A 12,073-nucleotide genomic window follows, 5' to 3' on the forward strand; every position below is an offset into this window, starting at 1 on the left:
GGGACTGCGCCCCGTTTTACCTAAAAGAGATTGTCTGGGTCCCTAGATCAGACTTGAATGGACGCCCAAGCATGTTGCTGCTTGGGTGGAGAATTTGGCGCAGAGCGTGCCAATTGATAGAGAGCCCGTGCCCGTGTTCCCCACAGGTGCCACTGGTCGCCTTAACTATGGGGGATAGCCAGCTTAGGAAAATAATCAGGACATACTGGGAATCGGTTGGGCTGGCCACATTGGGAGACATATGGCAGGATGGGGCCATCAGGGAATTTGAAGACCTGGGAGAAGAAACAGGGCTGCACGGGGGCCAATATGTTACGTACCTAAGGTTGGTACAGATCATCCGTAAGACTTGGCCGGAGACGGTGCTGGCGGAAGATCCGGACGCACTGATCGGAACGATATATGATATATCAGAGGGCGGACATGAGATCTCTAGATTATATGAGGTGGTGATGACCCGGGTGGGGAAGGACTTGATGGATTTGAGGCTGGACTGGGAAGCAGAGGTGGGGGCGCAGCTGACCGATGGGATGTGGGAACGGGCCATGGGATATCATAAGAAAGTGTCCAGGAATGCTAGATTGCAGCAAATACAGCTATACATTACGCATAGAGCATATATGACCCCGAAGAAAATAGCTAAGTTTGCGAACGCAGGTAGACAAGCATGCCCGAAATGCGATGAAGAAGACGCAGACATGACACATATGTTCTGGTCCTGCCCAGTGATTGAAGGCTTCTGGGGGGAAGTGGCACAGAAATTAGCAGACAAGGGGGTCCTGCTATGCATTGACACGGCCTGGGCCTGCCTCCTGGGAGGGTTCCCCAGACCACGGAACACCAAACACCTCGGGAAACTGAGAGACCTGGCATACGTACTTGCTAAGAGAAGGATAGCCATGAGTTGGAAGCAATGTCATGGGCCAAGAATAGAGATATGGTGGCGGGACCTGCAGAAGTGGGCGGAGGCTGAAACGGTGGTATGGCAGGAAGCGTGTAGCAATTGCGGGGAAGAAGATGTGGGCAACCTAGCGGCTTGGAGGATGTTAATTACGGGACTGTTTGGCACGGAAGTGGACCCTGCTGCTTCGGAAGGAGACGACGCCCAGCCACACCAAGTTTACACAGAACTGTAAAGTTGATAAGCTCTTGGGGGGGGGGGGGTTTGAAGTGCAGTAACATTTGATTAACTGATGTTTACGGTTGTGTTGTATAATGCTGCAAGTTTGGTTTGTATTGTTCTATTTTGAAAATAAAAAAATATTTGAAAAAAAAAAAGGTGTGCCCCAAAACCATCCCTTCTGTTTGTTTCACTGACGCAGCAGCCACTGCAACAGCTCACAAACATCGTGGTAGTGCGCACGCTACAGGGTCCAGCGCAGAATAAAAATAGCCGCACAGCCTATTTCTTCCACCTTGTTCCTGTGTTAAGACAGACAAGGCGCATCCTTCATTCTCATGCACAAATAGCCTAAAAACCTTTTCATAATTCGGTGTGCCCAAAACTGGAGCAGAACTCAAAATGGTTTTTAGCAAATCAAATGCTTTCTGACATTCTTCATTCCACTGCAAAGGCATCACAGCATCCTTTTTTGTTAATTCCACCATTGGTTTCACAATTAAAGCGAAGTTTATAATCCATTGACGGCAATAAGAAGCCATCCCTATTATCGCTCTCACACCTTTCTGTGTTGTTGGAATAGGCATACCAGAAATACTCTTTATCCTCTCTGGCGTTAATCTTCTCCCTTCCTTTGAAAGTAGGTAACCCAAATAAGCTACTTCTTTCTGACAGTACTGGAATTTCTTTAAGCTTGCTTTATGGCCATGCGTAGCTAGATGAGTCAATAATAGAACAGTACCTTCTTTACATATCTCCTGCGTGTCAGCAGTGATTAGTAAATCATCAATGTATTGTAGCAATACACAGTCTGCTGGTAATTCTAACATGTCTAGCTGTTCTTTCAATGCTCTACTGTATATACTCGGACTTTCAGTATAGCCTTGTGGAATGCGTGTAAATGTGAATGATCGTCCTCCTAGAGTGAAAGCAAATAAATACCTTCTTTCTTTGTGTACTGGAATGCTGAAGAAGGCGTTTTATAAATCGATCACACTAAAGTATTCTGCTGACGCAGGGATCATTGTCAAAATCGTAGTGACATCTGGCACTAATGGGAATTGGGGGTCTACAACTTTGTTCAGTGCACGGAGATCAATTATGAAACGGTACGGTACCTCATTACCCCTTTTCTTGTACACAGGAAGAATGGGACTTTTACATACACTACCTGATATTTCTTCAATCACTCCCAATTTCACCAAATCAGAAACAATGTTTTTCAATCCTTTCTCTCCTTCTGCTGAAATTTTATACTGCGCAATACGTGGTAGCGGTATTCCTTCTTTTAATGTAATTTTCACTGGCTCTATTTTCAAACATCCCACATCATTGTCATTCACGGCCCAAATGCAAGCTGGTACCTTACTCAATTCCTCTGATAAAGGTTCTGTCACAAATTCAGAAGTCGGCATAGTCTGAGGAGAAATAGTCAAAAATACCCATCTGGTGTACAATGAATAACTGCGCTTAGTTTTTTCAATAGATTCAATCCTAAAAGATTTTCCCCACAATGCTCTGTTAAGAGAAATGGACAATGTTCAGTAAAAGGCCCCATTGTCACTGCTGCTGATTTGGACTCGGGGTTTAATACTGGGGTACCTGCGAACCCTACTGAAATATTCTGTCACCCTGACAGAGGTATGTCTGGAACAAGTGATGATCTATCGAGCACTTTTGTGCCCCCGTGTCTATGAGGAATCTATGCTCTTCATTCCCGATTTTCATCTCTACGTAGGGTCCTTTCTGATTCACGGGAATTGACACTGGTTCCGACCCCTGTCCTGGGCTGTCCTATTGGGGTAACAACACATCATCCGATGTGTAGTCTCCACTGTTATTATAATATGCACTTGTCTGGTTATCAAAAATGTTCCCTCCTCTCCCTCTACTTCCCGTTTGTACACCCTGCTGATTTTGACTTTGAGTAGTTTTATTCGGAGCCTGGCCTTGATTCTGTGCACCATTCCCATAATTATTCTGATGCTGCTGCATATGATTTCTTTTGTGACCATTTGTTCCCATGTGCCCTCTGTGAGGCCTTCTCAGACTAAATCCGCCTCTATTTTGCAAATGCGGACATTGTGCCCGCCAGTGTCCTTCCTCTCTGCAGTATACACATTGGTTTAATCCCAAAGGCCCTCCATGCATATTCGAATTTCCCCTACTCTGTGCATTTCCCCTTCCCCTGTTGTGTCCTGCTACCTGCTGGAGTAACACTCGTGTTTTCAAGTTTGTTCTATCCTTTGCTTCTCTTTCCTTCTCGGTATTTACCCGGTTCTCATAATATTGGGCCATGTGTAATACTTCTCCTAGCGTTTTTGCTTGCCATGCACTTTCTGAAGTCATTATCAAATTTTGAATCGGAAGTATTAATCCCCTCACATATTTATCCACAAATAACCTTTTCCGTGCTTCCGTACTCACATCCTGTCCACTGAAATCTGTAAATACTTCTTCGAATCTGTTGAAATAATCTGTGGACAACTCATCTTTACCTTGAACACACGCCGTCATCTTGTCCCATTGGATTCTTTTCTCTGGGACCAATTCTTTTAACTTCTGTACTATTCGTGCCGGTAATGCTAACATATTCGCCCCTTGCTGTGCACCCACTGCTTTATTCCTATCTTCCAGTATTAAATTTGCCCACGTGGCACCATAGGCCGTCTCGTCATCTACCTTTCTTATTTGTTTCCATATGTCCGCTGGCAAAATTACGGGGAATATTAGATCTATGTCACCCATAGTGAACATCGAGGACTGTAATAAAGACTCCACTTCTTTATAAAAACCCGATGGATTTTTCCGTATGTCAGGAATTGTTTGTTTTATATTATTCACTTCCTGTCTAGAGAAGGGAACATGCACATATTGGGCTATGTAATGTGCTGGGATCACCACAGGTGGCCCATTGCCTACTGCAGGAGTCTCTACCTTTGGTTCAAAAGTAGGGGGCACTTCTCTCATGGGGAAAGCCACACTCACTTTTCCTCCCCCTTCCCTCATATGCAACAATATTCCCAGGTCGAGGGATAAGGCTGTCTCTTCTGTTCCCCGTTCCATCGCTCTCTTATATACTGCCAACAATTCAGGAGGGCTCACCTTTTCCTCGCGTATATCTTTGTTTATCAAATATTCAACCATCGTTTGATAAAGTGTATTCATTAAATATTCCATGTATTTCCCTTGTGGGAATACTGGGATCTGAAATCCATTTTAGTGCCTCCCGCATACATACTTTTATCTCCGAACTAATTTGCACTGCTGGTGACGAAATCGCTGCTGTCTACCCCTCTCAATATTCTTTCTCTTATTTCCTGGTGCGGCGAGTACTTCAGAATACTCTTCATCCAATTCATTCTTTATTTCAAACAATCGCTTCACATTTTCTTCTATTTCTTCATCTCTCCCTCTACAACGGGCTAATGCATTCAAATCCAACAATCGTTGTGGTGGTAACTTCCCAATTAACTTTTTCCATTGTTCCGACAAATATTCCCCCATGCATTCCAACAATACCTGTATTTCGTTGTTCCTTCTGAAGTCATATAGGGACGCTAGCGTGGATACCCCATCATTATCGTCTATATACATTTCCGTCTGCTCTTGCAGCTCACGCTTTCTCTCCTTACTAATTGCGCTGCGAGTTACTCTCGTACATTAATTCTGCGCAATTCCACTCATCGGAGGGGCGGTCGGAACAGTGGCACACTCTTGATCGAGAGGTGCGGAGGGGGCAGTGAGAGTGGGATCTGTCTGCTGGGGCTGTGGTAATTGCGAAACACTCGGGGCTGGCTGGCTAGTGGGCAGTGCAGTGCCGATGCAACCTGTGGCTGTGCTGGCGTTGGGAGGGGCTGAGCAACGGGAGGGGGTTGAGAGGCAGCTACTGACGTAGTCTTTTTAGTTTCACTCCTCGGGCCCTGTTTTGTTTCAGTTAAGATTCTGTTTATTAATTCATCCGATGAGTGTAGCTCTCTTTGTGAATATATTTTTTCTATGTTTAATTCATCGCGCCGTCTTGTCTTTCTCAAGCTATTACTCCACTCCTCCTCCTCAGCTTTCTCCGCCTTTGACTTATGCCTGCGCGCATGTTTCTCTCTACTTCTAAATCGGAGCATTGCTTCCCTCCTCCAGTCCCTAAGGATATCAAGTGCCCCAGGGCGTGCTCTCTTACTTATCAACACTTTTTCCAGATTATCTATAAATTCCATCTCAAAACTCCCATCCCTCGGCCATTGAAGATTTTCCTGTTTTCTGGTTTGTTTATGCCAAGTTTCACAAAACATTATCGCTCCCACACCATACTTTATGTACATATCATAAGCCGGCGTTCCTCCCGGTGGTGCTTCCTGGCAAGTTTCCAAAGATTGTTCGCCACAGCGGAAAAATCCCGCTAAGGTGGACAATACCCCAGGCATGTTTTAACCTTACCCTTGACTAATCAAACCTACTCTGGGTGTTTGATTTTGCAAAATCAACTCTCAACCAATATCAGGATCACTTACGAATCGGGGCACAACTCACCTGATTAGTCAATTTGCCTTTTCAAGACAAAATTTGTCCGTATACTGACGCAACCAATGACGTTGTGTCTGCGTATCTCGGCTCTGCCTCGTTTCGGGACCCTCGCCTCCTTGTTCGCTGGCCAGAGACATCGATCAGGGATCAGTGGTGTGCAGATCTGCAAAGGAGTCTCTCATTGCTTTCACAGGGGTGACCCGAACACCTCTTGATCCCGGCTCGATCGCTCCCATCCTCGCCGTTCGTACTGCCTTCCTTCTTTTGCAACGTTCACGATGGAACAAGTGGGGGAGGGTTCCTATTTGGGCACCATCTTGAAAGGGGCCGCTGAGGGACCCTCGGATGTGGAAACAAGGCACAGTCACCACACTCGAATAGATACGCCAGACACGAGGTTCCGTTCCCAAAATCTACGGTTTATTGCAATACAAAGAAGTCCCAGTGGCCAAATGGTCCCATGCCCCGCGACGTGTGTCTAACAGACCTCGGGGGACGCAAGAGAGAGTGAAACGTGCATCAGTTACATATATACAAACCGAGCACCTTACAATCAGCAATGACACAGTATGACACATTTGATGCCACCCCCAATTCATTTCCCTTTGAATTAGAGGTGATGATTGACCAGTGTGACAAATATGACACCTTAGACCACCATATTTAGTAACGATTTGCAATCTTCAATTTTACAGACACCATTCTTTATTTGCGAGAACACAGCGTTTCTGTTTTTCATGGGCAAGCTGCGCGTAGGAGACTGGCACATACCAGACCTCACTATCTCTTAGTTTAGATTCTCGCTCTAGAGGTCATCCCGCTCTCCGGGGCCTCACTGGGCTCAGAAAGGGGGGCCGTAAAGAAGATCATAATTGAACTCTTTAAATGCTAGTTTCGTACATTGCTATTTTTTCAGGAGATTTGCTGGTATTCGTGTACTGATTAAATGCCTTGCTCCCTGTCTTCAAGGATATGTGAGGGAGGGAAACGGGCATTTCTGTCTGGCTCTCCAGTGTAATGTTTCAACATGTTTCTTAGCCTTGGACCATTGAAGCGAAATAATATCTACAGCAAAGCAGTTTTACATGAGGCAAAGTGGCTAACGTTAGAGAGAGCAGAGAGAGAAAACAAAATGGCGATTCTGGTCATCTTAAAATAGTCTCACTCTAGTTGAACTAATAGCTACGTAATAACTAATGAATATATATTCTTAACACTGTAAATGAGGCGGTTGGTCTTCGGACAACCAATTATCATTCATTTCCGGGCCCTCAAGGGGTGTTTGGTTTTTCTGGACTGACAGCATGGCCAGTTCGTCATGGGCCGATTACACTGACACTGGTACAGTGATAAATTGCGCCAAACCAGCTGCACCGATCTAGACACACCAAACCGACTCCTCCGGTGAACTGGCTGCGACAAATCGTCCTGCTCCGCTGACATCATTAGGGACAGTTGGGACCCCTCAACAACTAATTGCAGTGGCCTGGGATTCGCTCCAAAGAAATGTTATGGGAGTGACGGAACTGGCAGTCAGACACCAGAGTCGGGCCGTTCTTCCTGCCAGAACGGGAACCGAAGTGAGAAGGATTCACCAGTTTTCAAAGTAAAAATAGGAATGTCAAGGGCCACCAGGCAAAGGATTTGTAGACTAAGCATGCTTGTGGCCTGAGCAGGGCTAGGACCGCCCCTTAGGATGACTTCAATAAAGTGATAATGTTTTTCCAATCAAAAACTGGTGTATGTCTTATTTATTTGGGGACGAAAATGTAATGATAAATGATGTATTTCAATGTTTGGGGGCTTCAGTAGGGGTTAGCCCTGCGATGTCCTGGGCACCAAACCACGCCTCCTGGCCTGCTTTCCTGCCACACCCTTGCTCCCAGCTATCGCTCCACTCCCACTGGCTTGCTTCTGCAGCTTCTCCTTTACCGCTTGGCGCACACCCCTGTGTGCCATGCCTCCTCCAATGGCTATGACGGAAATGGGGAAGGGTCTACTGATAGTTCCTTCTTCGCTTAAAATGGCAGCATCTGCCTTTGTAGTTTTTAAGTTCAGAAGCGGCCACTGAACCATTTCTCAACTTAGAAAAAGCTATCAGTACCCAGGAAGTCATGCCGGGGTGCCAAAAGCTATAGCTCCCTTGGTGTGGGGGCATTACATGTCAGGCAATGGTGCCACTGCCTGCATTCAGACCCTGGCTTCACTTGGGTCCCGGGTCATTATCTGACTGGTAATACCTCCCACATAGGAGGGTAGAGGTATAATACTTAATGGGTCTCCAGCTCTCAGGATGGGCGATTTCGACATATTTATTCAAAGAACTTATATAAACTACACATTATTTGTAGGGTATAGGCTCAGCACAGCTACCATTTTATCGGCAGGAGGGAAATGTCAAGGAATCCCAGACGTGAAATCCCAAAGGACGGTAGGGAAAGTGCATTTTGTAATTAGGCGATTTTCCTATGAAATGTCCATATACTAATTATATTTATATATATTCAGTGAAAAGGCGTTAGCTGAAGTGACCTCACAGTGCTGATTTAATGCAACACAACCCCTGAATTTCAGCCAGAATTAAGAGCTTAACCTTGAGCCCCCCCCCCATTGCGCACTCCCTAAGCACACAGATGACATCACAAAAGACATCACATGTCCCACCCGGGTGAGATGGGGAGAGGCTGAGGGAGAGGACTGGACAGAAGGAGTGATAGAACGGAAAAGCGAGAAGAAAGGGAGGGGAGAGAGAAAGAAAGAGAGAGAGAGAGAGAGAGAGAGAGAGAGCGAGAGACACCTTCTTCAATGCACAGGATCCAGAGGGAGGCTGGGAGAGAGGGAGAAATGTAGAGAGGCTGAGCGGGAGAGGGATAGAGACTACCTTAACACACACTTCAGAGAACGAGGGGAAAGTAAGAGGGGCGTGCGAGACAGTGGGAGAATAACTGCTGACAGGGTGGCAGGGGATGGCAGGGGATGGCTCCGGTGAAAGACGGAGGTAGGGAAAATGCCTTTTGCCATGTTGACAGCACAGCTCCTAAGCGAGAGAGAAAGGGAAGGAATAGAGACAGAGGAGGAGCAGGAGGAGAGAGAGAGAGGGGGGAAACATCCCCGCCCTCCCACGCCACACAATACACTGGCCTCAAGGGCAGATTAGAATGGAGTGAGTGGGAGAGGAGTGGGCATTAAAGGGCAAAAGAGCGATAAAAGGGAGGGTGATGGTCGGCGAGACACAGAGAATGAGAGACAGAGATAGTCACAGACAAGTAGAGCGATATAGGGACATAGAGAGAAATATAAAGGCATTGAAGACAGTGAGTGAGAGGCACATTAAAAGAGACAGAGAGAGAGTGAGAGAAAGAGAGGTAGGGGGCAGAGACACTGAATGCGTCTCACAGATAATGGGGGAGACAGACATTGAGAGACCCAGGCATAGAGATGTACAGAGATATAGACTGAGATAGAGAGAGACACGGATTTGCACCGAATTCAAAAAACAAGATTCTATTATCAACAATATTCTCCATTTTCTAGATTGGGGTACATTAGCTGTTCACAGCTAGAAACAATAAGATCAGGTTTTAATAAAGAACGTCAAGCTAGGTTTCTCCCACTTCTACCAGTTGCAAGAATGATGTAGTTTTTACCCAGTTTTATGATACTCCATTTAACAACTTCAGACAGATGAAGGCCTGAGTCTGCTCTGTCTGGATTGGAACCTGTGAACAGAGGGGGAGTCATTGTATCTCAGGGCCCTGTTCAATGGTTGGCAGAATGTAGTAGAAAGTCGAGGCATGTAGTTGTGCTGGAGTTTTATTTCATGTCTCCAGGAATCGAGGTCAGGGTATTGTGACCTTTTAACATTGTGGTTTCCGAAATAATAAGTGGTCTGTGCCAGTGGGGTGGACTTTTTACCCTCAAGAATAGCGTTTATTGGGACCAGCTGCGCAAAATGGGCCTTATTCGCAGAGCATCTCCGAATGGGATTGTGCCATTAGAAAACACTTCTGTGAACCGGGCCCAAGATATCTTAGACACAGCCATATTAAAAGGGCCACTTCTTCATTATGGTAGATATTGCACATTTTTAAACTGCGTAAATCCACCTTAGAAATACAGTTTCTCTACAAAAGAAATCTGATTCAGAAATATATATAGTCTAGGGACTGATCACCAACCTATTTCTTTGATAGTGAACACAAATATTTTCTTTTAAAGACCCTGAAGTACATATTATTGTACTCTTGGAGGATGCCCTGTTTCTGAATAATTGGTGCATGCCTGATGCCACATGTACACCCTCCATAGGACTACTGGGGCACATGCTTATCCAGAAGACCCAACAAAGTTGCTTGAGGACAAATCGTACTTAATCTACCGTCTAGGTGGAATGCATCAATGCAGCCTGTAAATGTTGGATGGCCATATTACTCCAAAACCACCAATACCTCAGCTTACATCATTTTCTCACTAACAGAAAAAGCTGATGTGAATAAAACATCTTATATGAGGGGCACATTTGTCAGATTTGTTTACATTAGAATCTTGATTAATTGACATGTTCATTTGTATGGCAAAGTCCAAATATTGCTTACAGTACTAGGTATAATTATTGATTAGATAAAGAAATTAGACAGGTTAACTACAAATGATAATGCTGAAAGTCTTGTTGAATGAACCATTGATAACCCAACGTCATTTGCAACATCTGTACAAAAGAAGTTCCTCCCAGAGAAGGATCAATTAAATCTAGTAGGGATAACACAAGGCCACTGAAATAAATCATGAATATATTCTCCCAGAATTATGGGTTTAACTCCTAAAAGATTAAATTGTACAAGAAATACAGGACTGCGGGCCTCATTACGAGTTTGGAGGTAGTCATGCCATTGATAAGGGCATGGCTGCCTCCATACCGGGTTCCAGCTCCAGGTTCCATGAATGAGGAATTACCGGGCCATTCCAACCTTTGAGGACCCGGTAATTCCTCATTCAAAAAACCCATCCCCATTCCCATTTGAGCCCCTATAGGGCTCAATGGGGAGGGAGCTAATAACGGGCCCGTTATTAGCTCCCTGGTCCCCTTGCGGGACCCGCAAAGGACGTCTGGTCTGACCAGATGTTCAGAGCGCGTCCCGCAAGGGAACCTCGTAATAGGGCGGAATGGGTTTACCGGCACCATTACCGGCGCCGTTAAACCCATTCCGCCCACCTCGTAATGAGGCCCTGTGTGTCAAATTGATTCAGTGCAATAAGAAACCTCCTATATTGTCTCTGGACAAATCTATGGATACAGCATTTAAGACTCAGTTCTTGAACAAAAAAGGGTCCGTCATCCAATAATGATAAAAGAGTGCAATTCAATAAAGATGCCAAAATTATTCTGTGTGAATGTCTAGGATAACAGTCCAATGTTCTTTTATAAATCCAGTAGCATATTCCAGAAGGCTAGTCCTATATGCCTGCAAGATGTCTCAGTGCGTTGAGTGCTCATCAAAGAAGTCTGTATGTGACCGGCAGTTGCAGGCTTGAATCCCAGCCGGGCCAACTCAGTGCTTCACCCTTTTAAGCTTGATCAATTGAGTAACGTTGCATTTGTTAATAACACCTGCTCTTGACATGGGTGAAATCTGCATAAAGCACTGTATCGAACCATGATATTGTACAAAAGCGCGATAGCAGCACGATAAAGTCACGTCAATGCTCTGTAAAATGGGATTCAGCTGACATTCGGTAGAATATTCTGCATATAGGGACACACTTAACCATGATCTTAGCAGTTCTTGGAAGCAAGAGGCTCTTTTTCCAAAAGACCAGTCACTAAAAAGAAAGACTGCATCCATCGCCAAATTTAAAGAATCAGCAGAATTTAAGGCAACATATCCCACAGGCCTCAGTGTTTAGGCGAGACCATTGCCCACATATCAAAGCAGTTCTAGGCAATGCCTTAGAGATATTACACACTAGAATGATATGAGCAGTCATGCCTACGGTAGGACAAATAAACGGAATGAGAAAGAAAGTAGGAAGTGCCTAAATGTGTCTGCCATCTTGGAACGGGAGCCTCTCCTGATTCCCTTTAGTGAAGTGTTGGGCTCAATTCCCAGTGGCAAAGTGAAATTACACTGTTAAAGTAATCTACAAGGAAGCATACCACTGAGCAATACATCATGGTTCTATGTGACTTTGCAGAAAATAATTTGTCGATTTAATTTTCTTTGATTCCTTTTGGCTGCAAATATATGCAGGTGGATATCCCCCCCACAGGCCCTCCCACTACTCCCTATCTTTTGTGTTATCTTCACCCCCCCACACATATATTTGCGACCAAATTTGTTTAAAAAAAGGAAATCGAAAAATTTGACGGATTCTCGCTCGATAAAACCTCCCTAAATCATCCACCTTGCCACAGATTGTACAGATTCTCAATGT

At 45.0% G+C, this 12,073-nt stretch overlaps 1 protein-coding gene across 1 annotated transcript in view; it reads left to right on the forward strand.

The window, feature by feature from the left end:
* CACNA1S (calcium voltage-gated channel subunit alpha1 S) overlaps positions 1 to 12,073 on the forward strand; it is a 596,588-nt gene that overhangs the window by 508,797 nt on the left and 75,718 nt on the right. The gene's annotated exons all lie outside the window — the stretch shown is intronic.

The sequence above is a fragment of the Ambystoma mexicanum genome, chromosome 13 (assembly GCF_040938575.1).
Source record: "Ambystoma mexicanum isolate Mex_15411 chromosome 13, UKY_AmexF1_1, whole genome shotgun sequence".
NCBI classification, from domain to species: domain Eukaryota; kingdom Metazoa; phylum Chordata; class Amphibia; order Caudata; family Ambystomatidae; genus Ambystoma; species Ambystoma mexicanum.